This window comes from Rhea pennata, chromosome Z (assembly GCF_028389875.1).
Source record: "Rhea pennata isolate bPtePen1 chromosome Z, bPtePen1.pri, whole genome shotgun sequence".
Taxonomy (NCBI): Eukaryota; Metazoa; Chordata; class Aves; order Rheiformes; family Rheidae; genus Rhea; species Rhea pennata.
Window position 1 is genome coordinate 46,815,611 of NC_084702.1, and position 21,345 is coordinate 46,836,955.

Consider the following 21,345-nt stretch of genomic DNA (forward strand, 5'->3'; position numbering starts at 1 on the left):
TGGAGCAGGATAGGAAGCTAGAACTACGTAGACTTAAGATAGTAATATCTTCTGCATCTTCCTATTGCTTAGGGAATAAATATCTATTTTCCCTACGAGAGTCATCCTAGTTCTCATACTGTGAGGAGGAATTTCTCTTCTTCCCTGCTCTCTCCCACTCATTTTAGATATATATGTCCAGTAAAAACAGAGATTCACAGCATCTTCTTCCCCTTCCCACTCCAACGCCCTGGTAACTAATTGCAATTCAGTCCTACTGTGGGAAGTGTTACATCTCAGTTAACCTTCAACATATAAAGCTAGTGCTGAAGTTTCTAGAGCAGTTAGAAATTACTAGGGAATAAAAGGCAACATGAGGTTTAATATAAAGAAAACACATGCTGAAAACTTTGGAATATAAAAGTTTAACATATAAGACATGTAATCAAAGAACAGAGTCCTGGTAACAGCAAAAGAGGCAGTTAACAGAAGCAGAAAAGACATGATTTTGAGGTACAAGCTACTGGAACAGAAATAATTTTGGTATTTAGTCATTGAAGCAAGACAAGTTATGTCTTCTTCTGTACACAATATTGGAAGAACTCCTGACCTGCCATGGGTGGCTTCACACCTCTTAGTGAGACAGACATTAAGAAAGAGTCAAAAAAGAGTAATAATGATTACTTGTGAGCCTGATGGGATTTATTTTAACGAAACATTGAAAACTAAATTCAGATTGCATAACTGGCTATTGAAAGTAGTGGTGGAGTGTATTTTATGCATAGCATATGAGGAGAATAAGAAGACTGGAAAGGTTTGGAGAGAACATGAAGGTAAACAGATATAACTTGCAATAGAGGCTGAAAATGAGCAAAAAAAGAAAACAAGTTGAGATGGAAATCGCAATTGCAAAACCATTAACAGGGAGTTCTATTAGACTTTTAAAAGGGGAGAAAGTAGCAGAAGCTGCATTACTTGAATCACTGGATAAAGCACTCAAGATTAATGTGGGTATTGGCGAGAAAAAGAAGGGGGTGAGAGAACACCTTCTTTTATCAACAGCAACTCCAAAGCATCTTCCCTGAAGAGTAATCACTCAGAAGTATGTTCCTTTGAAAGATTTGAAAAATTTAGGAATGGGTATAGGAAAGAGGTAGGGGCAAATTCTATTTAGAGATGAGAAGCTTAGCACTTTTAGAGGAAAATAAGCATTTGTAAGATGAGAAAAAAATATTTATATCGTTGCTAATTTTTTGAGCCTCTAGGAGATTCTTCGTTTAAATCAGAGCTTGAGAAATGGGAAATGAGCCTGAAGACCTGTCACATTTATCCAAAATAATTCTGCTAATATATAAAGGAGGCTAAAGTTGGCAGCCCACAGCTTTTAATCTCTTCAGAGCTATCTTCTTTCACTTTTCACCAGATAAGTAGTTGAATCTTGTCAGCATCTGCCACCCACTTCTGGAATGTTTTAAATTTCCCTTGCTATGGTATCTGTTATTTTATTTCTCCAATCAGCATCTGCTTTGGGAACTACATAACTAAAGACAAAGTTATTTTAATCAAACTAAAACGAGATTCTGCTCTAAAAGGGCAAATTCCTTCTTGTAGGTTTCTGAAGTGCCTGTACCATGCCTGGAACTACTCACTGCTGCTGGAACTGGTATAATAGAAGTGAAATGTAAAATGTTGAGGTGAACTGTTTCTTCCCAAGTGAGTTGACATGAGCAGCTTGCCACCACATAACACAAAGGCCCAATGGAAGGGAAGGCTGTGTCATCAGATATGCAGTTGATATCAGCATGAAGGATTTTTTTTTTTTTCTTTTTTTTTTTTTTTTTTTTTTTTTAACCAAAAGTTACAAGTATCTGCTACTCTGGTTTACAGCTACTCTCCCAGATAGTTATCCCCAGGTGGTTTACATCAGGGGTTATTTTCCTGCTCATACGTTTCTGTACTCCACAAATTTCACCCACATTGTGACAGCTCTCCTAAACCGAAACACAACCTGCACTGCCCTTTATCTTCTGGTATCTTACCCCTGGCTCACATTTACTGTGCTATTTGTTTAGACAAAAGTGCATTCTGGGCTCCAGACACAGCATCCCTGACACCACAACACTTCAGACCTGCCAGGAACCAGAGTAATTACCATACCAGATTTTCTGTGCTGATCCTCAAGAGGTGAAGAGATTACAGATGCCAACTGATCTGTAGACTCCCTGAAGTTTATGCAGTATCTACTAGTCTTTAAACCAGGCAATCTGGTTTAATGCCTGTATTAAAAATAGAGTAGTGCTTATGCCAGCAAGCAGACCACAGAGTTGAAAGCACTGAAACAAGAAATATTAACTCAGCCCAATGGTGTTAAATTATGTGGCAATAGTTCTCACAGGAGTTTCTACTGTCTAATCCTCTTCTACCCATTTATTTTTTCTCTTATTTTCCTTTCCAGTCTAATAAACAATAGAAATGTACATGATGTTAACCTTTTATTTTTACTCTCTGATTTTTTTGGTTCTGTTGTTTCTTAAGAGAGAGGTAGAAGAAAGGGTTGTATGAACAGCCTCTAATACAACAGTACAGGAGACTGCAGGCACATTTAATTGTACAGCTCTAAAATTTACTACATATTCATTTAGCACATCAGCAATACATGTGTTTGGGGGATGTGTGGGTGGTCTTCAGTTGGTCATTGGGAGCAACTACTTTTTTTTTCTTTTCTTTTTTCTTTTTTTTTTTTCTTTTTAACCATCAAAGAGCTCTAGGCACAGTACTGTTGGGTAGGAACCTGCATGACCTTACTTTCAAACAGTGAACAGTCTTTATAGAGCAGATTGAGAGAGAGCCAAAGCACACACAAATACTGTATATGCTATGCTTCACCAGGAGGAACACTTGGAAATGAAATTAAGATAAATTAACCCAAAGGGCAAAAATACTGAGTAAGCTCAGGGAATTAACAACATCATCCTTCCCAGGTAAACACTATGGAACATTCCTAATTAAATCTACACAGCTGTAATGCGTGTGTGTTTGTGTGTGTATGATGTATATTACTTCTTAAAAAATTACAAAAATTAACAATTGACCTGCCAATACACAAGAGTAAACTCACTTTCAAACAGTTTATATTCAGCTCAGTACTGAAAACTCAGACAGGCTTTTCCGTTGTGTTTGCAAGCAGCTGGCCAAACATTGAAATGGACTTCGCTGATACTCCTTTAGCATGAAAAATACTGAAGAAACAGTAAATGAAGAGCATTATCCAATAGCTGACCCCACTGTATGCATACAACATAGTCAAAACCTAAAGTTGGCCGGTTATGTTCCACTGGAAAATATTCTCTAAGACATGCTGAGGCACTCTAGCACCAATAAAATCAGTGCTGGAACCGGTCTCAGTTCTCTATGAAACCATACTTACCTCTCTCATGCTTTTTTTCTCCTCTTGCCCAATGGCATATATGATCTGTTTTTTCTCCTTTCACTCTTCCCAAGTCTTTGAAATATGCTGGGTAAATTGTGCTTTATATTATCAGTTCTGTGTCTTTCTGTATGCAGAACTGAATGAACTAATTTCAGCCTTCTTCCTGTCTTCAGGGTTCTGGGAAAAGGGTCAGACTTTTCTCATTTCAGAGAGCAGTGATACATAACTGAACAGAGGACTGTCATATCCGTTTGCTATATAAGTTCTGGTTCTAAGTGGGTGTGTAAATTCTGTTTCATGATTCTGTGGTCCTCACAAATACCCAAAGCAGCACATCTGCCACCAAAGGCCAAAGACATCATGGCATCAGAGTGGAGTTGTTCTGGTGACCCTGTCTTGTAAAGGTCTCATCCGTAAGGACATGGTATCTCCATGCATATTGCACACACCTCTGTGGTAGGTCTCTGTAATCCACAGGGCAGTGGAGTGTGGAGATGCCAAGGATGTGGTCAGTTGGCCCACACACAGTGAGAACCCATATGGCTTCAATCCAGCATTAAAAGGATATACCAGCCCAGGCCACCTGTATTTCCTACACAGAGCAACTCTCAATGTCCTAGTTAATACGTTCACTTTGACTTTAAGGGTTTGGGATGCCTCCCTCACCAAAGCCTCTTGGCTTTAGCTGACTTTCTAACAGATCCAAGAAACATTTTTACTGCAAAAACTAACAGAAAAGCAACACTACAGATCACAACTCAGTACAACCACAGCTTGAACCTTTTGAACAGTATTCTAACTGTAGAGGTGAGAAGGCCTGAAAACACAGCACAGCTGATCTCTGAGCTCCTTAACATATGAGAGACTTTGTGCTCAGACAAGTTTGCACAAGTAACTGCTGTCATTTGCGTACAGGACTTAAACACCATCAAGCAATAACGTCTTGTGCTATTTACCTCCCTTTCTTTTCCCACAAGCAATGTTGTCATTCCTCAATTATATTTCAGAGATGCCTGAGACAGAACATGTCCACCACACCCTAGTCTTGGGAGCTGGTGGCATATTCTGCCTCCTTTTTTAGTTTCCTGTAGACAGGCTGTTTGCATCCCTTTGCAGACCCCTTTTGAAACTTGCTGCATCTTATGACCAGCTGTTCTGAGTGCTGTACAAAGACACCAGCCAAAAGATGTTCCCATTTCTAAAGAAAAAGGAACCACTAGCTGGCACAGGCAATAGCTGGATACTGACATTTCCTTTCTGGCCACCACTGGCTGGCTTACTGATCCTGTTCTCCTGGTAGGTGTATTCAGGCTCTTGTGCCTGAGCTCAGAACAGTAATGACATTCCCCCTTGGAGGAAGTCCTTATCTGTCCACATTAGGGCCCAATTGCATTAGGTGCTGAATATCTTCAGCTTCCATGAATGTCAAAGGAAGCTTTCAGCACCATCAAGAGTCAGATTGTTCAGCTCCTCAAGTCAGGTCCTTTTGCTTTTAATGGTCTGTCATTTTTATTCCATTTGGTCCAGAAGTGTCCTTGGTTCACTGATAATGTAGTATAACACACAAAAGAATGGCAAGTCAGCATAGGGATCGTCTGCTTTTATGAAGTGCAATAACTCTTTTACCCTGCTTTAAGACTGTGAAAAGAACATGAGACAAAATCCAACTGCAACTGTACTGAAGACAATAGCAAAACAGGTGAAAATGGCAGTGGAAGCGAGTATTGTTATTCCTACAGCCCCTTCAATCAGTCATGAGTTTTACAGGAGAGTTTATCTTAGCATGCAAAGCCATATACACAGCGTAGCCTAATAAGTCTCATTTCCCCAAAACAAACAAAAAAAAACAAAACAAAACAAAACAAAACAAAAAAAAGGTTGTGAGAAAGGAAATACTGATATCCTTGTTTTCCGAGAAAAGTACTGCCTGTCTTCACTAAGAAGAAAAAATGTTATATGTTAACATTTATTTGCTAATACATTGAAATCCATGAGTAGACAGTTCAACTTACAGCTTTAACCTAGGTTCAGCTCTTGGCATTTTACTTCCCTTAATGAAACATTATAAAGGGGCAATTTTTAAGTGTACATGTAGCCTACATAACTTACCCCAGCCATACCTGAAACATACTTTAGATCCAAGATTTGCATGTAGAAGACCATTAAGACAAGTCACTACCCACACAACTATCATTCTTTTTCTTTTCTTACTAAAACTGAATCCATAATAAATAGGGAAATGTTCCATATTGGTTCTTCCCTCTCACGCTAAAGAAATAAAACAGAGAAAAAAGGTATCATGTAGTACAATGAACAGCAGAAAAAAAAACATGGATGCTGAAGAAGTAGTTGTGAGGTAGGTGGCAGGGTGAGGAAAATACTCAGTTAAATAACATAATCTGTACAGGACACTGGAGAAGGTCACAAGAGCAACTCCTCTACACTAACAGAAGGAGCAAAAGCAACAAAATAGACGAACTTAAAAACTGATGTATGATGTGAAATCAAAAATTATAGAGATACTCAAAGTGCTGTGGAAGCAAAATCACAACTAGGACATAACCTATTTGTGGGCATTTATATTCTTCACAGAACGTAAGAAATTATAAGTGATAGAATGGAGTTGTACATTAACTAATGATATACACAGAAGAAGAAAATAGAAGTAACGTGAAAAATGGAACTGACTGTGGTCAAAATCACTTTTGGGAAAAGAGACAATAGAAGAAATTCTATTGGGTCCCATTAGGACATGCTGTCTATGCTGAACAGAGAGGTCTGGTACTATAAAATTAAATTGCACTAAGAATTGATTCGGCCTGGGAGACTATATGTAGACTGAAGAACATATGCTACTAAAAAAATGGTAGGATCCAATTGTTCCTGCGTGGTCTAGTGGACATACTGTTTCTGAACAAAGATTCATGCAGCTCAGATTTTGTCCTCAAAACCACAAGACGAATGAACACCAGTAAAAGCAGTTGTGAATAGCTGGGGGAGACTATAAAAATGCAAAAAGAAAATTGAGTGACACTTCTCTCACACACTCCCCACACACCAGCAAGCTCTGGATGACTGATGCCTTGAGGCAGAGACGGTAACTCTACATTTAAAAACACTTGATGAATTTTTCTTTCATAAAATTGTTGGTCCCATCTCTGATCCCATACAAACAGTGTCTCCACACAATGAGTTACACAGTTCAGCTACAAACGTGTGAGGTACTAATTTTACTGTGGCTTTGGAAGCTATCATCTGCTAGTTTCACTTGCATTACAAGCTCTTAAAGTAGAAAAAACAATGAAAAATTAGATTTTTTTCACCTTCCCTAGGCCACTCATGATTTTTGAACCTTCTATCACAATTTCCTTCAGCTGTCCCACATCTGGATCCAGTCTATTTACCTCTCTCATGATGAAGTCATTCCATGCCTCTTCTCATCACTTGCAAGCCTGATTTGTATCATCTCAAGTTCTACTATTTCCCTTTGAATACTAGAGAACCCAAACTGCAGGTAGATGCTATTGCACTGTGACTTTTTACAATGATATATAAATTACCTTGTTTTTGTTTTCTTGACTTCCAAGCAATGACTAGACATTTATCCTGTTTTCTGACTGGTTTATAAGCATTGAGATATAGGAAAGGGAAAAGCTTTTTAAGGGAATATTCCACAATTTGAAAAACACATTAAAAAATAGGTCTGTGGCCAACTAGCAATGGCAAAAAGGACTGAGCAACAGAGAAAGCTATGGCTCAAAGGTGAATAAAAGGAATGACAAAGAAACTAAGTTCAGTTATGTTTCACAGAGGAAATTTTAAAAGGGAATAAAAGGGTTTTCTGGTAAAGAAGTAAAATGAGAACAAGGAAAGAATGAGGGAAGCCACTTAGGATTAAAAATTAAAGATAAACAATATAAATGGGTACATTTGTGGTTTTCAGTAGAAAGGACAACATTGACCAAAGCAGTTTGATAGAGGTACAGAGCATATAGGAATGAAAATGGCTAAATCTGAAGTGGAAGAAAATGCCAAGTCTAGTCTTAAGATTTACTAATAAATCTATTAAGGAATAAGTGTGTTACAGTAGGATGGGAGAATGGTAAACATAGTATTGCACTTCAGGTTGTAGGTACTAGCAAGCTTTATTTAATGGAAACACTGAAAAAAAAAAAACAGAGAAGTTCAGTGAAGCCGATGCTGACCTAAAACCATTAAACTCCGTGAAAATCTCTCATTTGGTTCCCATGGTCACGCTAGACCATCATGCTACTGTTCTGGATCTGGGAAGGGATAACTCAGCTATACAGCAGTGAGAATTAGCCCAAATTCAGCTCTGCACCTAGGCTAATAAGCTCTCGCCCGTGCCACAGTTCCTCTTGGGTAATCAGGGAGACACGGACCAAGATGCACATTCAGATTATTCCAGCTAAGCAATTTATCCTCCATCAGTTAAAGCACTTCATGCCTATCCTGACTAAAAGACAGAACGCATTAAGCGGAGAATGCTTAAGGTTTGGTTTAATCAGTCTAAAAGCAAAAAAAAATCTGATTTGGAATGTGATTGCATTGAGTACATTAATCAGAAGGGTGGATAACGGGGAGGAAAAGGAACGACTTTTACGCACAGCACTGGCAGAAGAACAAACGGACGTAACCTGACCGGGAATATGCTCAGGCAGTAGACAGAAGCCTTATACCCTTCTTCCAGCAGAGGCAGCAAGGTGAACAACCTAAGCTGTTTCATAAAAGAAGGGACACAGTGCGAGTCTGGCGCCGAGGCTGCGTGCTGGCTCAGGTGACCATTCTCACAAGTGACCTGGTCCCTCTGCCCCACGCTGCCTCTGCTCGGGGCTCGGGGAGGAGATGGCTCAGCTCAGGCCTGGCTTTTCTGGGTTTACAGAGCTGGACATGAGGATGAGGAGAGCCTCTCAGGAGCCCTGTGTAAAAGATGATTTTGATCTATGTCTGAACATCTGGCTACTGCAAAACTGATTTTATGAAGAAAAATATCTCAATCTCAATCCTCAGTAATCAAATCCAGAAATATTTCATGTAAAATGCTTTATCTACACAAGTTTTGATATTCACCACGGTTTTGGTACTTTTCTTTCAAATTTTACCTCTCATTACTCATAAGCTTCTAGCTGAACCAAAGATGAGCTGTTTTATTAGCTACTGTTACTGTCTTTGTGGAAAGACTTTTAAGATGGTTAAATTAGGAGCTAATTTAACAAATAATACTCTTAGCTCTATTTAATTGTCTCCTGCAATGAATAAAAGCATGGCTCACTGCCTGCTAAATGCCTAATTTGTCTTTGGACTGTACGCACCTGATTAAAGAATAAGCAAGAAAAAGAAAGTGAATAGTTAATACAGACAGGACAGCCTAAGGCTCTGCTCTTCCTTGCCAATGGTCAGGAATAGGCAGAAGGACCTATGCCTTAAATTAAGTGTCTGTTTCTACAACACAAGCTGGTTGATACCACTGTATTTCCTTAGGGCTTCTTTACAAGCTGTTAGAGCACGCTACAAATGTGCAAAATCTCAAGGTTACAAACACAAACGGCACTAGCTGTTGGGTCTTTATGGTGCCATCACGTATTTAACAGGAACTGATTAAGGGCAGATGTTAACATAACGTTCATAAAAATACCTTTTGTGATCGCTTTTAACAGAAAAGCAACATGATTAATTTCTCTCCCCTCCTCTTTTATACTGTTTTCATTTTGTCTTGTGGTTTTCACACCTGCAGATAAATCTTTATGAAGAGTGCCGCACTTCTATTTTTCCTTCACAACACATCAGGAAAAAGTCAGAAACAGTCAGACGGTCCTGCTGTAAGACTTATATGCATCTCAGGATTTCATCTCTTCATTTGTTTTGATTCAGCAGTGTTCAAACTTATGGCTAAAAAATCTGCTTTTGACTCTGAGATTCTTCTTTTTTTATTATTATTGCTCTCATACTGTTCACAGCAATGACAGAAAGAACATCCAAATACCATTTCTTGATCAGCAAATTAGATTATTCAGATCTGGGGACCCAGAAGAGTCTTGGGATTTTGCCTGGAGTCAGAATTTTAATTCTGCAGAGGAATAGATTCTGTCACTGCATGAGTGAGTGTTTGCCCAATTTGTTTCACAACTATTACACAGTCATAACCCAACTTCATGCTTCACGGTGTAATCTGACTGTTTACAGGGCGATGTTGGGAAGGAGTTTCTTCAGTCCAGGCTCAACCAACTAGGTACACTATGGGATTTTTGTTATTCTCTGGGGTATCAAGTAACTGGCCTTTGTTAGAAATAAGACACCAGATAAAAGGAATAAATGATTTGGTTAGAATAGCAGTGATTTTTATCACTAATTGTAGATTACTATGAGCTACACTACAAGTGTGAGGGGCAGCACATAAAAACCTCTGTGTGTAGCTAGGGTTCAGGCTCAGTTTGGGGAAGAAGCAGTACTCAGTTAGGCACCTACTCTTAGCTGTCTTCTCCCTACATTGTTACCAGAGGATTATTTTCTTATCCAGTGACTGGCTAATGTCCCCAACTTCTGAGTTACAGATTCAGTCTCTGACCTGTTTGCTCACTTTTTTGATCTCACTCCCCAGGTACATGCTCTGTAGAGGATTATTATGGATAATACAAGTGGGTCCTCTTCTCCCAGGAATATGCTATAACAGGGGAGAGTACTCAGGCACTTATCTTTGGAGATGGACTTCAGTTCTCAGAATCAAATCTGGAGCGGACGGAGAAACCTTGACTCCAAAAAGACTTGGAAACTAAGGCACAACCTTTCCTCAGGATTTCTAATGCCTTCTTCCTGGCAGCTGTCCCCTTCTTGTATGGGCTTTCCAGAGGCATTCTCCCTTGCTTTGCATGGGGAATTTAGGGATGTAGTTTACACACTCTGAATTAGCCAGTGCAATAGATTGGAGATGCGAGGTAGATGTCTGGGATATGGTCTCCCATCTTTTATTCGCAAGTCTGTTAGGACACCTTCTAAAAAACTTAAAAGCTCTCGGCAGTCAGTATAACAAGCCTAATTTCCTTAGGCTTCTTTAAAAATTCCATACATACATCCTACATAGAGTCAATATTTGGATCAAAACCTAATTTTACTGTTATCTGTGGACTCCCACTCTGACTCCTGAAAACCTATGTAATAATGAGAGTATATGTGAGACAAAGCCCTCAAGTTGGCCACCCCAACCATGGAGCAGATCAGGAAGGCCAGTTTAATATGAACAAATCAGTTCTTAAAAAGAACTCAAACCAAGGTGAATCCCACTGGAGGTTCAGGTGAAATCCCCAACTCCAGAATATTATTAGAACACACTAATATTAATGTTAGAGGCCTCTTCTAACCTATTCAATGAGAGGAACTCGAGAATTCTTATGAGGTTTCTCTTACGACTTATTGATTTGATATGTGAATAGTTTATTCAATTGACGAAAGCTTTGCTTTGACTTGAGCAGAGCTAGAATTTCATTTTATCAATAACCCAAACTTCCTCAAATCAAATCTTTGAGGTTTTATTTTTACTAATGGTAATATATTTCAGGATAAGAAATATAGGGGAGAACTGCATTGTCTAAATGTTATCCCTGACATTATCTGATCTCCAATACTACTTTCCCTTTTTCTCTTCTTCTTATAAAAATGACAAAGTCATTGAAAATTAAAGGGTTTGAGTTTTAGTTTCTAATCCCTGAAAAATATTTTGAATATTTTTCAGATAACGTGTGGAGACTCCAAAGCTCTAGAAGACAAGAGACTTATCTGGCCATCTCAAATAGCTACTAAAAATCTCAGCAACATTAGAATAATGACACCAGCAAAATCTCAGCCAGCAGAAGTCCACCCTTACGAGAAGCTTATTTCAAACTCTCCCCAAAACTCCCATCAAACAGAATCATAGAAAATTATCAGAAAAGAGCTGAGCATCAGATTCCAGAAAATTTTTGATCTTTCCAAATGTATTGTGTGTTGTTTTGTGTAAGTGTCATATAAGGCACCTATTGATTCCGGGTGCTACCGCAAGCTAAAGAAATAGGCATGAGTATACTTTTCAAGCAGTTGCTTTACTATTTTACTTAGTCTCCTAGGCAAGACAAGCCTGATTTGCTGGTGAGGCTGTAAGAAAGTATGTACTTGCAATTAATCTGAAGTAGAGAGGGAAACTCATTCATCTTCTGAAAATCTGAGGGGTTTTGAGTGTTTTAATCTACCATAAAAGCTTAAGACCAATATTTTTACCTCTCCTGTTTCATCAGATGCAGGTTGATTTGAGTGCAAAAGCACTTGCAGAATGGATAGGTTTTAATGAAGTGGCAAAATACTGAATACCATGGGTAACTTGCAAATACACTGTCTAAAAATAGTAAAAAAGCCCTTGTATGATTAAAACCTTGCTCTTTCCTTCACAAAGTACCTCTGCCAAGGCTTATTTGTCAGCTCATTCATAGAGCTGCAGCCCCACTTTTGAATTCCCCTTTCAGAAAATTATAAGCATTAACTGTTGAGTATCATGGAAATCTTAAGATTTAAGAGACTTTAATTAAAAAATTATCTGTGGATTTCTTTAGCCTTTTAACAAAGTAAATACAATCAATACTGCCATGCTTTGTGAAGCCCTACTCAGTGTACCTCAGGACTTACAGATAGTGGGTTTAGGTTTTATTTGCTCTTTCCCTCTTTCTGCCCTGTAGCAAACTGTACTGCTCAACTAACTCTGCTTTTACACACTTCTTGCTAAAAGGCAATTCTCAGCACTTAACAAATTTTTGAATTTAGGGGCTCATCAGCTCTGAATATCCAATCTTATATTTGGACGCTAACCTATAGATTTTAAAGACTTCATTCAGATATTGACATTTGAACATTATTGGTCTCACTAACCTCATTTAGAGTTCTACTTGAATAAGTATTATGGGATCTTCTCACAATAAAAAGATAATTGAATCATTTGTTATGCTTGAAAACACAAGCAGCAAATGACATGAATTTTGCTGCTTTGGCACCAACCACAACGTTGTCTGGCTACATACATTTCTATTTGCCCTGTAAAAAGTGAGTATCAGGTTTTATGACATACAATTTCCATAAAGTCCCGTTCTAATGCGTAAAACTTTTTAAGTTCACCAGCCTGCATATATTTCTTTGCTCTCTGCTCACTCCAAGGCCTGAGAAGCCTGGCGTAACTCTGCGGCAGCTGTTCTGCAAGAAGGGTAGGTGGCACAATCAGCTCCCTCAGTCAGAGCTTACCATGTCTGATAGAGTGTCTGCACCTGTAAAATCCCTCCAAAGGCAATGTCAGTCTAAACTTTATTTGTCTGGCTATTAGGCTTTGTGCCAATATAATTTATATTGTGTCCTGCTTTATTTTGATGGAAACTGCTGCAACTTCCCCAAGTGGTGCACCAGTCCCAAGAAGTGGTGTATGCAAGCAGAATTAATATGTATCTTGGACTGCTCTGGATACTTCGGTCTGATACATACAAGTATGCTAAAGAGCCCCTTTGCATAGGATATGCCCTGCAGCAGAGATCTTGGCTATCCAATCCCTTCACTTATCTCTAAAGGTTGAGCTGACAAAAGAAAGTGGCCAAATGGATGATGTTCCTTAGCTATTCCTATTTTCTATAATTATCTCTTAAAAATTATTAAAACCTGTTTTACAGAATCACAGAATTGGTAAGGTTGGAAGGGACTTCTGGAGATCATCTAGCCCAACCTCCCTGCTCAATCAGGGTCACCTAGAGCATGTTAGACAGGGTTGCATCAGGGCAGGCCTTGAAGATCTCCAGAGAAGGAGACTCCACAACCTCTCTGGGCAACCTTTTTTGACTTGCAATACGTTTGAGGCCATTTTAAACTGAGCAGGAAGAAGCTAAGGTAGATTTGTTTGGATGCAAAATTTTGAAGGCATAAAGTTACCTTTGCTATTCTCTTCCTGCTCTCTCATCTCACTGATTACTCTGCCAATGTGACCATCTGAATATTAACAAAATTAAGATTTCTTTTACTGGGGACTTTTCAATGTGGCAATGGTAAAATCTCAACAGCAGAGATGAATTTCAAGGGTCAGAGTATCCAGTCTTTGTGGTTAGTTAGTCAGTACATGTTAGGCAAATTAGATTTACATGGCTAATCTAGAGGGGACTTCAAAAATTCATTTGTTTTTACCTTTCGTGGTCAAAGAGTATGCTGAAGACATACCCAAGACTGATGTGATTTTATCATTATAAAACATGTGTACCCTATATGGCTGTCCCATTTCTTTCCACCAGAAAAAGCAAATCCATATATTTAACCACATAGTACACTCCCCCTCGCCTTGATTTTCTCTTTCTGAGGGTTCATTTGGGCTGACATATTCTTATTAACACTGTAGCTATCCTGCAACCTCTGGAAACTATTTTTCATCCCAGATGTTTTTCTAAGGGTTACATTCCATCTTTGTGAACAGGAGTCCAAAATTTGAAGCTTGACAGCTTTTACCTTGAGTTTCGTGTACATGTGTGTGGAGGTGTGCGTGCTTTCTAAGGCTGGCATTGCCATAATCAGAAATAACCTGTCATCTGTAAAGTAACTGGGTAGTTTATCAAAGCCAATGTGAAACAGGTGTATTTTCTTTCTCAGTTTCAACTTGCTGTTTGTTGACTCTGTTGTCACTGTAGCTCAGAGTCTTTAAACTGACGGATTTGCATCAGTGCAGCTCCACAGCAAATGCTGCATTCACTAGAAAAAGAAAGTCAGACTCTTCCAAAGAAAATAAGTTTGGACTTCTTCCAGCTGCTGACAGATATCTCTAAGCTGTGATTTCCAATCATCTCCTCAAACCACCAGCATTTTAACATTGAAATTCATCTCCAACATCTTTAATATTTTCAGAAGATGTAAATGACAGCATCTTTGTCAAGTTGATTGCCATGATTTAATTAAATACTTTATCCACATATTACCAAGAACTTTAATCTCCTGGTACAAATATTGAGGAAAAACTCATGTAAACATCACGTGCTCACATTTAAGACCTCATGTTTTTTCTAGTACTGTACATATTTAATGCACAGATACTTACCTGTGAAAATAGTATTCAGATTTAAAAGCAATAGCCAATTATACTAGAAGCATTATGTGCACAAATCCAAGTAGCTAGTAATACAGATAACTAAGTTGAGACTTCCTGGATATTTAAAGTTAAAGGAAACTAGAAAGATCTGCAGTGGGTTATCAAGTAAAGTTTTATGATCAGTTTCCATACATTACTTTATACTGTGAACTTAGACATCATTTATAATCAGCAAAAACACGCTTAACCAATCCTAAATATAAACTAAATTTTTAAAAGCTATTAAATCTATTAAAATAAGCTATTCAAACTTTGAAACAAAAAGTTTCTAGCGATTAATTTATCCCAGGAATTCACTGTTTCACCTATATTGTTGTAAAATGCTGGGCCAGTGGCGTTAACACTTTCAAGGCCCTTTGTACTGTTCGTTGAATAGAGGCACATTGTTGTCTGCATGGTAAACGTGTACTGAGGCCATGATTTAGGCATCTAAACAAATGATGCAGTAATGCACTGTGGTGTTAGCTTACTTTCATCACTAGGAAATCTTGACAACTAGCTAAAAATGGTATAATGGTGTCTTAAATATGTTAGCTGAGCACGAGAGCCATATAATGTGATTCGTTATGTGAACATGAAATCCTAGGCCTTCTGCTCTCATTTTGCAGCCTTCCAAAACATGGCTGAGTTGGAAGAACAGCAAAAGGAGAGAGAAAGGCATTCCACAAGCCTTTGCATATGCCATGTATTTCCCACTTCAGTTCAGAGCAGCTTCAAGGCTGCTCTGACCAACCTCTGGCACAGCTGATGATCATGGCACAGCCTCACCCTTCCCATCCATCATGTTCGGCTACTTCGCGTGTCCTCTGTCCTTGGAAACGGCATGATAATGTGATGACAGCTCTGCTTTCAAGAATACTCCTCTCTCTATGAAAGGAGACCACGTACGGGCAGTTAGGCAGCTTCAAAGGTCCTCTGTGGCCGTTCTGTCTGCCTGTGGCTGATTCACTCCCAGTAACTCCAGTCTTTACTTTTGTCGGTACTTTCCATTTTATGCTCTTCAAATACATCATTTTCTTACTGAAAGCTTTGTTCTAACAAAAACAAATCAAGCTCTGCAGTTGATCAGGGAGGTCCCTTCAGCAGCTGTTCAGACTTCAAAATTGCTGCAAGTAATTACTTGTCAATACGGCATTCCTAAAACGAGGTATTTCATGTTCCTCTGCCACCACAAGCCCTATGGGCCTCTGTCCGCGGGACGCCTGCAAGGGTGCCTGGAGCTAACCGTGGTCCCACCAGCTCCCTTGATATGTGGTTCTTTCCCCAGTCTACATAAGTGAGAGCGATGTGGGCGTTCACAAGCCCTCAGGTTTCATTTCTCACCACACTAAACGGCAAAGCTGGGGCTGCATTGCTTAAACCATCCCAGCAGATATTCTCCTGCCACCTGGAAATGTTTCCCACACATTTTTCAATCTGCTTATGAGAAGGAATCACTTGAGCCAGCCAGTCTGGACTGCATTTCTTTTAAAAACTGCTATTGTCTGCTCTGTAACACTTACATTCAGTCATTAGTGCCATAACTATTGCCAACTAGGTTACCCAAGCAGCTGCAAAGATTTAGTAATTGTTCTCTGTTGTTTTTAAACTTTGTAAAAACAGTTTCCATTGTCACTTTTCATTTTAAAATCTACCCTAAATCTAAGCGAATGAGAGGTTTGAATAGCTGTAGGCATCATCCAAAGGAGGAAGTTTTGCCAGGAGGCTGCAGAGAAACGCTAACAAATTCAGGAGCAGGGGCTGGGGAGACGCAGTGCAAGTGTTCTGCAGTTGAATCTTGATACAGGCTCATGCAACTCACCTTCGGGCAAGAGCGACTGAGGCATTAATGTGGAGAAAAGCTTCCAGGCTGCAGCAAACAGATGTGTATAAGTAAAAACACAGTGATCTTGATGAGACACCCCTGCTGTGCTGTTACACCGTCCTGGCCCTGTCCTGACTTGCGGAGGCTCAGTGAGTTTAACTTGGCATTTAAGTTGGTTCGCCAAAGGCAGGCAGGTCCTGGTTTGCGTGGTGGAGGCAGAGGGCAGGGGGACCTGGTCGGCCAACAGCTGCTTGGCAGCCACGCAAGGTCCCCTGGAGCACCGAGGACCTATGCAATTTGCTGCTCTGTCCAGATTATAGCTCAGCAGACTTCTTTTTAAAAATAAAAATAAAAAAGGCAGAAGCCCTCTAAGAAGTTCAAGGTTTCAGAGCAATTAAATCTCCTCCTCTTTCCAAGGGCTATCATTTTCAATAACATTTTCCAATTAGAAAATTCTTAACAAACCCTTGCACTTCCACTGGAAGTTTCACATCTCCTTTGGTGCAAATTCATTCTAGCAATCTGTGTAAAATGGTGAAAAACTGTAAACTGTTCCCAACTCTAGTATCCAGAGTGAAAAAGACAAATACTAAGAAAAACAAATGTAAAAGAAATCTGAAATAAACTGGAAAACACATTAGAAAATTTAAGGTATCAGAAATGTAATCAAGAGCCAAGTTAAACTACGCTAAAACATCTGCTATTTCACAACTTAAGGAAAAAAAAAACCTTTGAAATGTAGCTCTAAAATCAGACCTAACAAACATGTTAATTTTCAAGTACACTTTTCCATATTATTCCCCTTTTCTCACAGAGCAAGTTTTCTGCATGAAAAATTTTCCACTGCAAAAATGCACATTTCCTGAGCAGCTGTATTGATCACGCATCCCTTTACACACCTGACTGACATTCCCAGAACACACATGTGAGCATCTGCCCCTACACATCACCGTTCAGGGGTTAAATAGCCATATACCTGCAAATACTTTGATGTATTACTATATTAACTTTGGCAACACAACCTTACAGTACCTTGCCAATAAAGATTTTTGAAATTTATATTACTGTTGAATAGATAAGATCAATCTTAAACTCTCACCACCCCACTCACTTCCCATGACAAAGTTCTAAACTATCCTGTTGTTATTTGAATGTGAGGTCAATGGAGTGTATTTTTTTTCCTTCTGAGTTCAGAAGCACAGCATAATTTATACTCTCTTTCTACAAACTGTATTCTAACAGAGATAAACAGATTTGTGTTTGATTTACAGACCCATTTTTATTTGTTGCTAATTTAAAGCTTCCATAATAACTACCTCAATACCCATACTTACTGTTATAACACTAACATTAAGTGCATCTTTAAAGCCTCTGTTTAAAATGGAATAGGAAAAAGAATACTTGAGAGGGTTTCTGCTGGATCTGGGCAGTTACAGTTCAACTCAGCATTCAGAATCTGTATTGTTGGAGTACTAGAGTTATGTATCCTGAAGCATCTTTAGCAACTGTTTTTAAACATTAATTTCAGTTTTGTTAAGTGCTTCTCTCTAGCTCACTTGTTCCCTTTGCAACACAATCTATTGTCTTCCTTTGTGCTGAGTTCCATAAATACCTTTCAATTCTTCTGCTAGCCATCCTCTTCTCCACCTTTGCAAGTTATTGATTTTGGCACTACATCAAAATGCCTTTTTGAAGTAGATCAAAACGAGATATATCGCATTTCCTTTGTGCATAAAATCAATTATCAAATAATATGTTTCAGGTTCTCTTGGCATGATATATTTTTCATAAACTCACATCATATTTCATTCCATTTTCTGTTTACCTTGATGTCTTTGATTACTCTTTTTTTTTTTTTTTTTCAAAAGTTTCATATGTTCCTGAACTCAGAGGAACTCTGTTCGCTCATATCACTTTTCTTTTCTTCTCGTCTTTTAAAATATATTGCTCTTCTCCAACCTGGTAGTTTTAAAAGCACTTGCTGCTGGATCTACTTTCAGAACTCTGCCAAGGGCCTTTCTCGACCTGACAAAGTCTTGGAGGCTTAGCTCTGCTTAGTTGTTGAAATCTCCCTTCATTTCCTCTTTTCCAAGTTTTTAGTTTGCATTTGCCCTCAATTTCAATATCACGATCCTTACTGAAAACTGAGGCAAAGATTGTTTTTTAGCTAAGACTTAGTTTAGCCTTAATCTTCAATTCATTCTTTGTACCAGACTTGTTCTTTCATTTTATCTAGCAGAAGAACCACTTGCAAGGTCTAATTCAAATCAGAATCACAGAATGGCTGAGGTTGAAAGGGGCCTCTGGAGATTATCTGCGCTGACCGCCCTGCTCTGAGCACGGTCACTTCAAACAGGTTGCTCAGGACCACGTTCAGTCATGTTTTGAGCATCTCCAAGGCTGGAGGCTCAACAACCTCTGAGGGCAACCTGCTCCAGGGTTTGATCACCTTCACAGTAAAAAAAGATTTTTCTTCTGTTTAAACATAACTTCTTGTATTTCAGTTTTGCCCACTGCTTCTTATCCTGTCACTGGGCACCACTGAGAAAAATCTGGCTTTATCTTCTTTATTTCTCCCCTTTCCTGTCCCCACACATCAGATATACCCACATGAATAAGATCCCCCTGAGCTTCCTCTTCTCCAGGCTGAACAGTCTCAGCTCTCTCAGCCCCTCCTTGTACAACAGATGCTCCAGTCCCTTACTCTTCTTAGCAGCCCATTGCTGGACTGGCTCCGGTAAACCCATGTCTCTCTTGTACTGGGGAGTCCAGAATTGGACCCAGCACTCCCCATGCGTCTGTCTCACAAGTGCTAAGCAGAGGGGAAGGATCACCTCCCTTGACCTTCAGGCAACACTCTTCCTGATGTCCAGGATGCTGGGGCATGCAGCAGTGGCCCTTTGCTGCAAGTGCATGATGTTGGCTCGTGTTCACCTTGTTGTCCACCAGGACCCCCAGGGCGTTCTCTGTAAAGTTGATTTCCAGCCAGTCAGCCCCCAGCCTATACGGTGCATCAGATAATTCCTCCTCAGGTGCAGGACTTCGCGTTTCCCTTTGTTGAGATTCCCTTCATGAGGTTCTTACTGGCCCATTTCTCCAGCCTGTCAAGGTCCCTCTGAACAGTGCACAACTATCTTGTCTGTCAAATACTCCTCCAAGCACCATCTGCAAACTTACTAAGAGCACACCCTGTCCTATCATCCAGGACATTAACGAAGATGTTAAAGAATTGACCCTGGGAGAGTCAATTCACTAGTGACCAACTCTAGCTGAACTTCATGCTACTGCTCACAGCCCTGTGAGCCTGGCAGCTCAGCCAGTTTTCAGTCTACCTCACTGTCCACTTACCTAGTCCACATTTCAACAGTCTGTCTATTATCTTTCATAACTCTGTCTATGAATTGTCAAATTATTTGACGATTTGTCAAGCTGTCTTTTGCAGATTTGCATTCCAGCCTGCATTTTTTAGAAAAGTTTAAGACGTTTTCAGAGGATCTGCATCTAAAGTAGCAACATATATTCAGTACTAATCACCATCATCAAAAAAACCCCAAACCCTTTAGACAGGGCACCAAATTATTTTTGTATTTAAATACACCAGTATCTCTGCAGAGACACATGCACTATTTCTACTTTTACATAAAACATAAATAATGATGAGAACCCAGAAAAGAGGTTGAGCTTGATTTGAAGCTTTACTAAGGATCAAGGTAGAATTAAATATTTATTTTCTTGGTGTATTTTTGTGTCTTTTTTTTCAGTGGGAACAGCCATAAGACATGAAAAAAACTACATGAGAAATTCTACCTTCTTTGGCCTTAAAAAAGCCTTATATTTCAGATAATTTTTTAGATAGATTCAGAATTTGGTACTTGAGTTCAACCTTTTGTGATTCATTCATCATTACCAATCATTCTAGCAAGACAGCTGGCAAAAGACTGCTAAAATAAACACTGTAACTGCTCTTCAGACCTGTGCTGTCACAATCCAACTGATTCTTCTTGAAATGGAAGACCAATGACATGTTTCACTAAGCACTAAATGTATTCTGTCACCACTCAGAGAAATCATCAAAACAAATTCAACAGCATTTCCCTGAACTGTCTTTCAAATATTGATTTTTATACAGCTTTCATAGTGAAATAAAAATGCTTTTCGCTATCTATACTCACTTGTGTGTGCATCAGTCACACTGTACACGTAAGCTGCCCTAAGCTAGACCACAAATTTGTTCATAACTACTGAAGTAATAAATAATGATTATTCCAATGTCAAGAGATCTTCTGGGCCATGGAGCAGGGAGAGAATTTCATGTATGACTAGCACAAGATACTATCACACCAAATAAAAGGCATATACTAGCACAGAGATGCAACAGATTCTGCACTTATGGATATCATGTTATGGTGTTGGAATTATATTCTATATGCTTCTGAGCAGACCAAGTCATTCATCACAAAGGATATCTAAATTTGCTTTGAACAGATTCAGCTAAACAATGAACAGTTCCAATATTTTAGTAAACCTCTTACATGACATCTTTGTGATGTTTTATATCGCTGGTTTCTTTCATGGTTGTATCACTGTTGACATTTTTCGCAGACTTAAAGTCATATCAATAAATGATTTACTGAGTTCCCTTTCTAGTAAGTTCATGTTAGTGAAATCATGTGTCTTCATTCGCATGTCATGTTCGTATTACTAAACATCTACAAAGCATATTTAATTGCTGTTCCTATACAATGATAAAGAACTGATAACACAATACTAATTACCCCTGATGATTACTGCATCTTGTAAAAATGTATTAAACTAATAAGGACTGGTGGATAGCTGTAAATGTAAATTACATTATATCAAGGTATAACAATCATATTGCATCTTTGCTGGTCACATCACAAAATCAGCATTATCGTTTGCATTCACTGGCAGCCAGAAAGGAATAGACATGGAAATGTCAGCTACGAACCACTGAGGAATGATCCC